The sequence below is a fragment of the Trachemys scripta genome, chromosome 9 (assembly GCF_013100865.1).
Source record: "Trachemys scripta elegans isolate TJP31775 chromosome 9, CAS_Tse_1.0, whole genome shotgun sequence".
NCBI classification, from domain to species: domain Eukaryota; kingdom Metazoa; phylum Chordata; order Testudines; family Emydidae; genus Trachemys; species Trachemys scripta.
The window spans coordinates 44,600,261-44,612,682 of record NC_048306.1 but is presented as its reverse complement, the minus strand read 5'-3'; the positions used below and the strand labels follow the sequence as shown (position 1 = coordinate 44,612,682).

The 12,422-nt window shown below is 47.3% G+C and overlaps 1 protein-coding gene across 4 annotated transcripts in view; it reads left to right on the top strand.

Moving 5' to 3' along the window:
• The window catches only part of HDAC8 (histone deacetylase 8), a 123,683-nt gene that overhangs the window by 18,660 nt on the left and 92,601 nt on the right, over positions 1–12,422 (top strand). The gene's annotated exons all lie outside the window — the stretch shown is intronic.

Sequence of the window (12,422 nt, the reverse complement as noted above, 5' to 3'; positions counted from 1 at the left end):
AAGGGCTGTGTTTAATACCATGTGCAGATGAGAAAGTGACCCCTCTTTCTAATAGAATCATAAGATTTTCCATACCAGATTGGACCCACAGCCTGTCAATTTTTGGTATACTGTCTGTGATAGTAATCTATAGCTGATGCATTGGAAAAAAATCCTTGGGAAGTACCTCATCAATTGTGGAATGCTGTATTTAGGGGCAGGGCAAGATTCCTTCCTGACCTTTGCGGCCCAGTGTTTTCCTTGAAGCATGACATTTGGTCCCTCTATTCTATGTGTATCTACCAGATGGGGTCATTCAAAAAGTTCTCTCATCCCCTTGAAATCCAGCTGCAGCTTTTTTCCTGCAGCAGTGCATTTCCTGAGCTGACCGGGAGCTCTGGGAAGAAGTAAGGACAATGTGCACACTTTGGGGATCCATCTAAAAATACTGGCAGTTTAAGGTGAACCCCCAGGTCAGCATTAGAACTGTCCAAATCTGGATTTGGTTTTTGTTTCCACTGAGTGGGCACAGTTCAGATTAGTCAGGCAGAACAGTCTCATTCTGCTCAGGATGAATGGCTTTTTAATGACGTCTTGTGCTGTTCTGTTTTGACTACGCTGCCTGGGATCTCCCTCATCGGTGATGCCTGGAACTAAGAAACAACCTCAACAATTTTGCCTCCGATGTGCTGAGCCATTCATGTTGTTTTTCTCTGAGCAAGGATAACGCTAAAAGACATCATTACATCATTGTCAATGCAGCTGTCCTGTGAGCGTTAAGTGTGCACTAGAACTCCCTAAGACATTTTCAGTGAGACTTTTGGAGACTGATTTCAAAATCCCAACTACTTACTTTTCTGTTCAACGTGTGCTATATTCTACTCCTGAGAACAGACATTTATAATGGAAATACTGACACAACTTTCAGCTAGAGCAGGGGTGGGCAAACTACGTCTCTTGGGCTGGATCCAGCCCCTCGGGGCTTTGGATCCGGTCTGCGGGATTGCCTCCCGTGGCGCCGCAGGCCCCATGCCGCTCTTAGAAGTGGCCAGCCCCAGCCCCCTCTTCCTGGAGTGGCGCAGGGCCGGGGATAGGGCAGGCATGCAGGGAACCTGCCCTGGCCCCAGTGCGCGCCGCTGCCACCCCGGAGCCGCTTTAGGTAAGCGGCGCCAGGCCGGAGATCAAACCCGTCCTGCACCCCACCCCCCCCACCTCCCTGCCCTAAGCCCCCTCCCACAGTCCGCACCCTTCCTGCACCGCTGCCCTGAGCCCCCTCCTGCACCCCAACTCCCTTCCCTGAGCCCCCTCATACACTCCACACCCTTCCTCTGCCCCAATCCCTTGCCCTGAGCCCCTTCCTGCACACCGCACCCCCTCCCACATCTCGCATTCCCTCCCGCACCCCAACCCCCTGCCCCAGCCCTGCATACAATTTTCCCACCCAGATGTGGCCCTCGGCCCAAAAAGTTTGCCCACCCCTGAGCTTTTTTTTAACAGACTCCACATACTGGCAGAAGTGGGGGGAAATCCACTGAAGGGTTAGGAAAACCCTCTGACTTAACCTAGAGCTCTCCCTAGTGGTACCTTAGCTAAAGCTGGAAAGACATTTTAAAATCAGTAAGTGAAATGTGCACTTCTTAGAATTCAACGTTTCATAGACTCATAGAATATCAAGGTTGAAAGGGACCTCAGGAGGTCATCTAGTCCAACCCCCTGATGCACCGGCTCTACCGCCCGAACTGCCGAAGCCACGCACCCCCAAGGATTCTCTTGTGCACCCATTGGGGTGTGCGCACCCCACTTTGGAGACCACTGGTCTAGATCCATCTTCTTTGGAACCCCCTTTCAGGTAGTTGAAAGCAGCTATCAAATCCCCCCCCTTTCTTCTCTTCTGGAGACTAAACAATCCCAGTTCCCTCAGCCTCTCCTCATAAGTCATGTGCTCCAGCCCCCTAATCATTTTTGTTGCCCTGCGATGGACTCTTTCCAATTTTTCCACATACTTCTTGTAGTGTCGGGCCCAAAACTGGACAGGGTACTCCAGATGAGGCCTCACCAATGCCGAATAGAGGGGAATGATCACAGCCCTCGATCTGCTGGCAATGCCTCTACTTATACAGCCCAGAATGCCGTTAGCCTTCTTGGCAACAAGGGCACGCTGTTGACTCATATCCAGCTTCTAATTGCTAAATAAAAATGCTTTGTGTCAAGACGGCAATTGGTCACTATCGCTGGTTACAGGTGCCCAAACCCAGTCAGACCTGCAGGGTGATAACCCCAACTATACCTACAGCTTATGTACCTGGGTACCAGTCTAAGAGTGGGAGATTCCACCCGGAAGCAGATGAGGGCAAGAGGCTGAACACCTGAGGCGATAGCGCTCAGACAGCCCAGAACGGGGACGAGAGGTGCAGACAGTCCTGTAACTGTAACGCCGCTGTAGTGGATGCGCACCACCTTTGGAGTGCTGCCACTGGAAGTTCCTGAGAAGTTGCGGGGAGGCACTGGCACCCGAACCGTGGCCTTGCCCCTGCTGTGCCTCTTCCCCCTGAGACTTCCGATGCTCGCTCCTCTCCGCCCTCTCCCTCCTGTCGCTCACCCGTAAGGCAGGAGGGGGCAGAAAGGAGTGAGCGGGGAGGGGGCAGAGTGGGGGTGGGAAGAGGCAGAGTGGGGAATGGGGCCTCAGGGGAAGAGGCCACGCGGGGGCTGGGCATCGGGGTGGAGCAGGGGTGGGGCCACTGTACAGGCACTGGTGGTTCCTCCCACTTCTAGGGAGCTTTTGGTGCTCACATCCTGCCTCCCCAAACACAAGAGTCATGTGCTGCATATAGACAACTGTAAGTGGAAGAGGTTAGCGAAAACTCTGTGTTTTGAGTTGTTTGTTTTTTTTCAGTTTGCCTTATATGGTCAGTTTCTCTCTTCATTAAATGACCTTTATAAATGAAAAGGGAGCTGAAAAACCCTCAAGCCTTTTTTAAAAAGGACGTTAAAAGGAAAATCCTCAGGCTATGCTGTTTAACAGGTATTTAGTCATAAACAAGGATTTTTTTTTTAAGTCAACTCCAAAAAAGTCAAATTGTATCTCTTTAGAACCTTAATTAGGTCCACAACTCAATATTGGGGCTGCTAGACTGCTAATTTGCTTGCTATGATTTGTGTTGTAATCCAGACTGAGACTAAGGCCCAGTCCTTATGGCAGATAAATTGGTCTGTGCGGCTTTTTCAGGCTAATTGTGAAATCTAGTCAATTTCAAAATGGAGTTATAGTAGTAGATGTTCCCCTGCCAATTTTAATGGGTTTACAATGACATTTTTCCAATATATCAAGATGTTTCTCTTCTATGCTGTGCAAAAGACCCATGTGAACAACAGAGGAACATGGGAAACAGGGCAATGAGCTACCCACAAGGCATTGTCAAATGCACAAAAGTAAACAAGCTGGGTAGGGGAATGTCATTTTTTCTGAACTTTCAGTTGTAATCCTTTTAGGTGTTAGTTATAATCACAATAGGCCAAACACTTTCAGACTGTGGCTTTTTAAAAAGTTGACTGGGACCCTTTAGCACCAGAAGAGTGCACATTGGTGGAATGATCTCTAAAGAGAATGTAGGGAATGAGGTATGAAATTCAATAGTTAAATGATTCCAGGTTTTTTTACCACCCCCCCCCCCCCCCATTTTTAATAGAGGAAATAATGGTGCTATAAAATCATAGAAGCCGTTTTCTGTAAAAGTCATTGAGTCAGATCTCATGGGACTTATGCATTTGACAGGCAACTTGAACTGTGGTGCAGGGTGGGGAGGAGAGAAGGGGAGGCAGAAATACTGGGATTTGACTTTCTAGTAATAAAATAGGTATTGGAAAAAGGGGAATCTGGCTGGTTCGATTCTGAACTTCCAGTTCCAGGGGGGTGACCATTTTGACCAGGGGTCGGCAACCAACGGCACGCAAGCCGATTTTGAATGGCATGCTGCCGAGGTCCCGGCCCCAAGCCCCACTCAGCCCCCCCGCCCACGGCACTCCCCTGCAGGGACAGGAGGCAGAAGCTTGGTCCTGCGGCAGCCAAGCTTCCCCCCAGCCCGCTTCTTCCACCAGCGTGGTGCTTTCCTGCCCCTCCTCCTCCCCATCCCTCTCCCTGCGCTGATCAGCTGATGGCCCTTGCGAGTGGGAGGGGGACGAGTGGCAGCGTGCTCCCTGCTCCGTAGAGGAGGCAGAGAAGAGGTAGGGACGGGACCTTGGGGAAGGGGGTGGAACAGGGCATATCCCTTCCAGCCCCCTGCCATGAGCCGCTCAGGGCAGGGGGCTGGGAGCACCCCCACGAGCTGAGCACCCCAGCCCTCTGCCCTGACCCCCCCACACACACCGAACCTTCTGCCCTGCACCTCCACACACCCCCAGCCCTCTGCCCTGACCCCTGAACTCCCCCCCCACACCCAGCCTTCTGCCCTGCACCCCCGACACCCCCCCAGCCCTCTGCCCTGCACCCTGAACCCCCCCCACTCACTGCCCTCTGCCCTGACCTCTGAACCCCCCCACACACCCAGCCTTCTGCCCTGCACTCCCACAGCCCCCATCCCTCTGCCCTGAGTCCTGAAATCCCCCCCTCCCAGGTCTGGGGTCCGGCTGCCAGCCCCGCTCAGCCCGCTGCCAGCCTAGGTGAACAGAACCCCAGGTTGGCAGCGGGCTGAGCAGGCTGGCGGCGTAAGATCAGCATTTTAATTTAATTTTAAATGAAGCTTCTTAAACATTTTGAAAACCTTGTTTACTGTACATACAACAATAGTTTAGTTATATAATATAGACTTATAGAGAGAGACTTTCTAAAAAACATTAAAATGTATTACCGGCACATGAAACCTTAAATTAAAGTGAATAAATGAAGACTCGGCACACCACTTCTGAAAGGTTGCCTACCCCTGATTTTGACAATGAAGGCTCAGGCTTGTTCGTTAACTTGCCCTCCTTCAACTCATTGCACGTATGGAAAAGGGGAAAAATCGGTCTGGAAGATCAGCTGTTCTCTGAAAAGAAATTCTGTTAAAACAGGGCTTTAACACCAAAGATCTCTTCCTTGCAATTATACAGACTCAGCTGCTGATGTTAAGGAGGAAAACAAGCTTTTTACTTCTGGTAGGTCCGCAGAGCCTGCAAAGGTATGGGAGAGTAGAATCCAAATCACTTTTTCTTGTTCATCAGTAGAATTAAATTCTAATGGGATATGCTGTACCATTCCTAGGGTACAGTCTGGACTGTTGGATAACTGTGTCCCTTCAACTCTTCAACTGGGGATGTCTTTTACACTGCTTCACTGTAAAAACAACCACTCCTGGTCCATTGACATACAACCTCTAACATGCAAAATCACTCCCAGCTGAATTATATAGGTGATTCTAGCCAGCCACTCAGGAATTATATTACAGAGCGACACCAGCAAATTCCAGACCTGTCCCCAGAAATATTCATCTTGTACTGCCCAGCACCCTCCTGGACAATACAAGCTCATAGAAAGTTTGTCATTTCATTAAAAGGGTTTATGCATATTATTTTCTATTATCTCAAATGGAGGTTTCCAAACATTTCAATCCAAGCACACATTGGTTTAGATAAAACAATAAAACAAGTTCATTAACTTACAGAAAGATAGATTTTAAGTGATTACAAGGAATGAGACATAAAAGATATTGTGAGACACTGCATCAAATGGCTTACTAAATCCAAATATATGATGCACATAGTTGCCAGCAGGCTAAGGGAACCTTAGTAATTCTGTCCAAAAAAGTCAGTTTTGTCTAAAGAATTATTCTTTATAAACTCATGATGCTTATTGCGCATGAGTCCATTCGGTGACTTTTCTTCATGCTGGATGGTCCATCATTTCTCTTGGGGATTGCGTTTAGACTTTCAGATGGTTATTGCTAGGATCATTCTCCTTTTCTCTTTGAATATTGTCTACTTGCTCTTCACTAGTTTTTGGTACTTCATCAGTTATCCATGTCTTCAGAAATAATTAGCGGTACTGTAAAATCATTAGATTAATTGTATGATAATCCCACATATTTTAACATGGGTCTCTGTCTTAAATTTGGACTTGGCACATTGAAAGGACTGAGCAATATTCAGGCAAGCTGTAAGCATAGTGCAAAACAGAATGAAGGGAGAGGGTTTATCTGTTGGACACACGCTGTCTCGGTACATGCAATTAACTAATAATGATCCTTTGTATCTTAGAGGCAGGAGCTGCTGTGCCACACTGAAAGTGAATAAGTACACTCTTCATCTTTTATCTTTCTTTAACTTGCTGCTTTTTCTGCAACCATTGGGGTGTGGGTGTATACACACACATACACTTTTATTTTGGATTCCTAGTCAGAGTGGTGTGTATCCAGAATAAGTGCCCCTTTGTCAAAATAATCTGCTTGTGCGGGAGGCAGGATGTAGGCATAATTGCTTCCTGAGGTCATAAGCATGGAAATGGAAACCACAGTCTTCATGGGTTCAAGGCTTGAAGTTCAAAATAGTCTAGGATGGCTTGGAGCTAAGGGTTGGTGCCTTTTATTGATCAAATGCTGACCTTTCACCTCTGGAACCATGCTCAAAGCTTTCATCCAGCATGAATCTAGGAGATAAATTATCCCAAATATTATTATCCCAAAGGAGGCATCTTTGCAGCAGCTAATTCTCCATCCTGGAAGGTGCACTTGGGCAATAGCTGGTTCTACTTTTCCTTGATTAGTATTTTAAATTTGTCATCTGCTATATTTACAGCTTCAAAAGACCCAAACAGCTGATGTTGTTGTCTTGTCTTCCAGCACAGATGGGATGTAAAAGGCCTCTTTGCCACTCGTAGACTTTAAGGCCAGAAGGGACCATCCTGATCATCTAGTCTGACCTCCTGCACGTCGCAGGCCACAGAACCTCACCCACCCACTCCTGTAATTAGGCCCATTATCACTGGCTGAGTTACCAAAGTCCTCAAAGCTTGATTTAAAGCCTTCAAGTTACAGAGAATCGACCATTTGTTCTAGTTCAAATCAGCAAGTGACCCAAGCCTCAAGCTTTAGAGGAAGGTGAAAATCCTCCAGGATGTCTGCCCATCTGACCTGGGGGGAAAATTCCTATCTGACCCTAAACATGGCGATCTGTTAGACCCGGAGCATGTGGGCAGGACCCACCAATCAGACACCTGGGAAAGAATTCACCATAGTAACTTAGAGCCCTCTCCATCTAGTATCTCATCTCCAGCCATTAGAGATATTTGCTAATAGAAATCGTGGGTGGGCCAGATGCCATTATAGGCAATCTCATTATACCATCCTCTCCAGATGAGTCTTGAAACAAGTTAGGGTTTGGGGTTTTTTGCCCCCACTGCTCCCCTTGGAAGGCTGTTCCACAAGTACTCCTGTTCTTTTTACTACTTTGATGGTTAGAAACCTTCATCTAATTTCAAGTTTTAACTTACTAATGGCCAGTTTATATCCATTTGTTCCTATGCCAACATTGGCCTTTACCTTAAATAACTCCTCTTCCTCTGTGGTGTTTGTCCCTCTGATGTGTTTAGAAAGAGCAATTCTATCTCCCCATAGCCTTCATTTGGTTAGACTAAACAAGGCAAGCTCCTTAAGTCTCCTTTCATAAGGTAGTTTCTCTGTTCCTCGAATCATCCTACTTGCCCTTTTCTGCACCTGTTCCAGTTTGAATTCATCCTTCTTAAACATGGGAGACCAGAATTGCACACAGTATTCCAGATGAAGTCTCACCAGTGCCTTGTATAATGGTACTAAACACTTCCCTGTCTCTACTCGCAATACCTCGCCTGATGCATCCTAAAATTGGATTTGCCTTTTTTATGGCAGCTCAGAGTGATCCTGTGATTGAGAAATACACCCAAGTCTTTCTCCCCTCTGTCACTTCCAACTCATCCGTCCCCATCTTATAGCAAAAAAAAAAAAAAAAAACTTCTTGTGAGTCCCTAAGTTCATGACCTTGCACTTTGAACTGTTAAATTTCATCTCATTTCTGTTATCCAGTTTTCAAGGTCATTGAATCTTCTTTTATGATGTTGCAGTCCTCCTCTTTAATGGCAATACCTCCAAACTTTGTGTTATCCGCAAATTTTATTAGCACACTCCCACTTTTTGTTCCAGAGTCATTAATGGAAATGTTAAATAAGATTGGTCCCAATACCAATCCCTGAGGAGCTCCAATAGTATAGAATCATAGAATATCAGAGTTGGAAGGGACCTCAAGAGGTCATCTAGTCCAACCCCCTGCTCAAAGCAGGACCAATTCCCAGCTAAATCATCCCAGCCAGGGCTTTGTCAAGCCGGGCCTTAAAAACCTCCAAGGAAGGAGACTCCACCACCTCCCTAGGTAACGCATTCCAGTGTTTCACCACCCTCCTAATGAAATAGTTTTTCCTGATATCCAACCTGGACCTCCCCCACTGCAACTTGAGACCATTGCTCCTTGTTCTGTCATCTGCCACCACTGAGAACAGCCGAGCTCCATCCTCTTTGGAATCCCCCTTCAGGTAGTTGAAGGCTGCTATCAAATCCCCCCTCATTCTTCTCTTCTGGAGACTAAACAATCCCAGTTCCCTCAGCCTCTCCTCATAAGTCATGTGCTCCAGACCCCTAATCATTTTTGTTGCCCTCCGCTGGACTCTTTCCAATTTTTCCACAAATAGTAACATCCCTCCAGCCTGACAGTTCACCTTTCAGTATGACTTGTTGTAGTTACCCCTTTAACCACTCTTATCAGCTAGGCACAAAAAATGGAAAGCACTTGCCAAAGCGATCCATATGTGCTCTCCTTAGATTGTTTTTGTGTGTCAGTCACACTAGGATTGCAGCAGTAAAAGCCAGTAATTCTCAGTGTCCCTTCAGTAGTTTCCCTAAGATGGTTCTCTCACTGCTCTTATCTGCACCAGCTTTATCTTGGTCAACTCCACTGGTGAAAGCAATAGTAGAAGTGCTAGTAGAGAGTAGATCCTGGTGGTTTCCAGCATCTTAATCCATATATCATCTCACTCTGTCATCTAAAAGAATTAGGCCTGTGTGTATGAATGGGATTAGGGTTGCCAGGGACTGGACTCTGATCCTGGAGGACCCCTCCAGTCCAATGCCTGGCTATGTAGACCCTACAGTGGTAACAATTCCCTTTGCTTGTCTACACTGGCACTCCCATCTGGTGTAGAAGCTGTAGTCCTAGTACAGAGAACAATGGTGTTTCCTTCCATCAGCATCTAATGCAAACTTGAGCCAATGTAAGTGGGGACAGTAACTCTGTTCATGAGAGTGATCTAGCTGTTGGAGACTTGCCCTGGCTTAGAGTCCAGTTGTGCTCTTTTTGGGGAGAGGAACATGAGTACTTGTGGCACCTTAGAGACTAACAAATTTATTTGAGCATAAGCTTTCATGGGCTACAGCCCACTTCATCGGATGCATAGACTGGAACATACAGAAAGAAGATATTTATACATACAGAGAACATGAAAAGGTGGAAGTAGCCATACCAACGGTAAGAGGTAATCAATTGAGATGAGCTTCTATCAGCAGGAGGAAAAAAAACTTTTGAAGTGATAATCAAGATGACCCAGAGAAAGTGTGAGGATACTTAACATGGGGAAATAGATTCAATTAGTATAATGACCCAATCATTCCCAGTCTCTGTTCAAACCTAAGTTAATTGAATCTAATTTGCATATTAATTCAAGTTCAGCAGTCTCTCTTTGGAGTCTAGTATCAGAGGGGTAGAGTCTGGATCTGTAAAAAGCAACAGAGTCTGCTGTGGCACCTTTAAGACTAACAGATGTATTGGAGCATAAGCTTTCGTGGGTGAAAGCTACCATCCGACGAAGTGGGCATTCACCCACGAAAGCTTATGCTCCTATACATCTGTTAGTCTTAAAGGTGCCACAGGACTCGCTGTTGCTCTTTGGAGTCTGTTTTTTGAATTTTTACAGGGAGGCCCTGTAACTTGAACCATAGTAGACATGTCTAGGCTGCCACTGGGAGCGAGTCTGCCAGCCCTGGTACACAGACTAGCGCTGGCTATGTAGCTGTTGTGGCTTAGGCTCTCAAGCTCCCCCTCCCAGCCCCAGAGCTTGAGCTCCAGCCCAAGCTGCAGCATCTACACAGCTATTTTTAGCATGCTAGCGCAAGATTGTGGACCTGGGCTGGGAAGCCCATTCCCAACGGCAGTGTAGACAAGGGGTCTCAAACTCAAATGACCACAAGGGCCACATGAGGACTAGTACATTAGCCCAAGGGCTGCATTACTGACACCTCTCTCCCCCCCCCGCTGCCCTCGGCCCCACCCCCACTCCACCCCTTCCATGAGGCCCCACCTCTTTCCAACCCTTTCCCCAAAATGGACTGTGTTCCAGTAGTTGGAGGGCTGCCTTTAACTTCCATAAAACGGAGAAGATTGCAGCTGCCCTTCCCTTTAGTGCAGTGGCATGAATATCAGGATCAAAATATTAAGGCTTGTAGCCCATGAAGCTTGCAGCTTCATCTTAGGATATCAATAACCTAATATCTTTCTTTCCCTTTAATGGGCTTTATAGATGGATGACTGTTGTTACCTCCACTTTACTTGGGGGAGAGGGGGAACTGAGGCACAAGGCAGTTAAGTGACTTCCCTGCGGTCACACAGCCTGTTAGTGGCAGAATTGGAAATAGAACTCAGGTCTCCTGCCTCCTGCTGCGTGGTGCCCTGCTGCTTCTCAAAGAGAACTCTAGAGGTTGCGCTTAGGTGACTTCTGTATTAGATCATTAACATGCTTTCCACAGCAGATCTGAGCCAGCATTCAGCCTGGATCCTTACAGAGTAGTGATTTCCCCTTATTTCTTTTCTTGCTGCTTTCTTAAATCAGCCTTGTACTGTACATATGAAGAATTCCTGGGATAGGAAAAATGGGATTTTTCTGCAGAGGTGGTGCTGGGAATGTAGAAGTCCCATGCACTAGCTGGGGACAGCTGTTTCCATATAGCAGCTTGCATTTCCTCCATTTATTTGACTATGTGACAGCTACACATGAGCAAGGATAACATGTTTCACATTAATTTCATGGGCCCTCCTTTCCATGGGGGGAGGAAGGAAACCATTCCTACCAGCAGCTTAATTCCCAATGACTCCCTCGCTGGTGAATTTTCTTGAGGGGGTAGGGTGTTTAAAACTGCATTCCTCTTCCTCTGAACGGCATTCTAACACTTCATTGGAGATATACACTTCTCGCGTGTGCAAGCTGTGAGGTAGATTTCAACCATTAAAATTAAATGGAGAGTGGGTGGCTGACGGGGATGGGAGTGGGATCCAGCCCAGGACAGCAGTGGCCTGATTGCTGTCCTTGAAGTCAGGCCAATGCTGAGTACTTTGACTTTATTTGTTGGTGTCAGGGTTCTTGAGGGAGTTCCTAGCAGCAGGAGTCCAGAGCACCAGACTGCTCACTTTTAGCCTATCAGCTGAGACTGACTACAAAGATTAGCTTGGGCTTGTAGACCTCCATAGTGGGGGGAAGGCGGGATGTGTTCCTCCAAGGCAGGGCTGAGGTGCATTGGCATGGGGAAGATTGTGCTGCAGTGTCTCAGTACTGTGCTGCAGACAGAGGAATTTTAGGTGCTGGACTCTCAGTCTGCCACCTATAAGTAGCACCAAATTCACTTAAAGTGTTTTAGATTTGCAGGAGGCTAATGGCAGCTAAATGTGTGTGTTTAGCTGCTCTGTACTTCCCTCTGCTGTTCATCCCTGGGCCAGTCGAGCACAGTCTCTCAAGCCACCAGAGGCCATGATGGCTGTTTTGGTGTGGGATAAGACTAGCACCCTCATATTTAACATTTCAAGCTGGACATCGAGCCCAGGTTTCCAAAGTTCCATGTAATTGATCAGATACTCTTTGTGTCTAATGGCTGGCTCTCACGTTGCTGCTCCTGACCTGTGGAACTAGTTGACACCCGTGCCTTAGGCCTGGTCTACACTACGGGTTTAGGTCGACTTTAGCAGCGTTAAACCGAATTAAGCCTGGACACGTCCACACAACGAGGCCCTTTCTTTCGACTTAAAGGGCCCTTTAAACCGGTTTCTTTACACCACCTCCGACGAGGGGATTAGCGATAAAACCGGCCTTTGCGGGTCGGAATTGGGGTAGTGTGGACGGAATTCGATGTTATTGGCCTCCGGGAGCTATCCCACAGTGCTTCATTGTGACCGCTCTGGACAGCGCTCTCAACTCAGATGCACTGACCAGGTAGACAGGAAAAGACCCGCGAAGGTTTGAATTTCATTTCCTGTTTGCCCAGCGTGGAGAGCACAGGTGACCACGCAGAGCTCATCAGCACAGGTAACCGTCATGGAGTCCTCCCAGGATCGCAAAAGAGCTCCAGCATGGACCGAACGGGAGGTACGAGATCTGCTCGCCATATGGGGAGATGAAGCAGTGATAG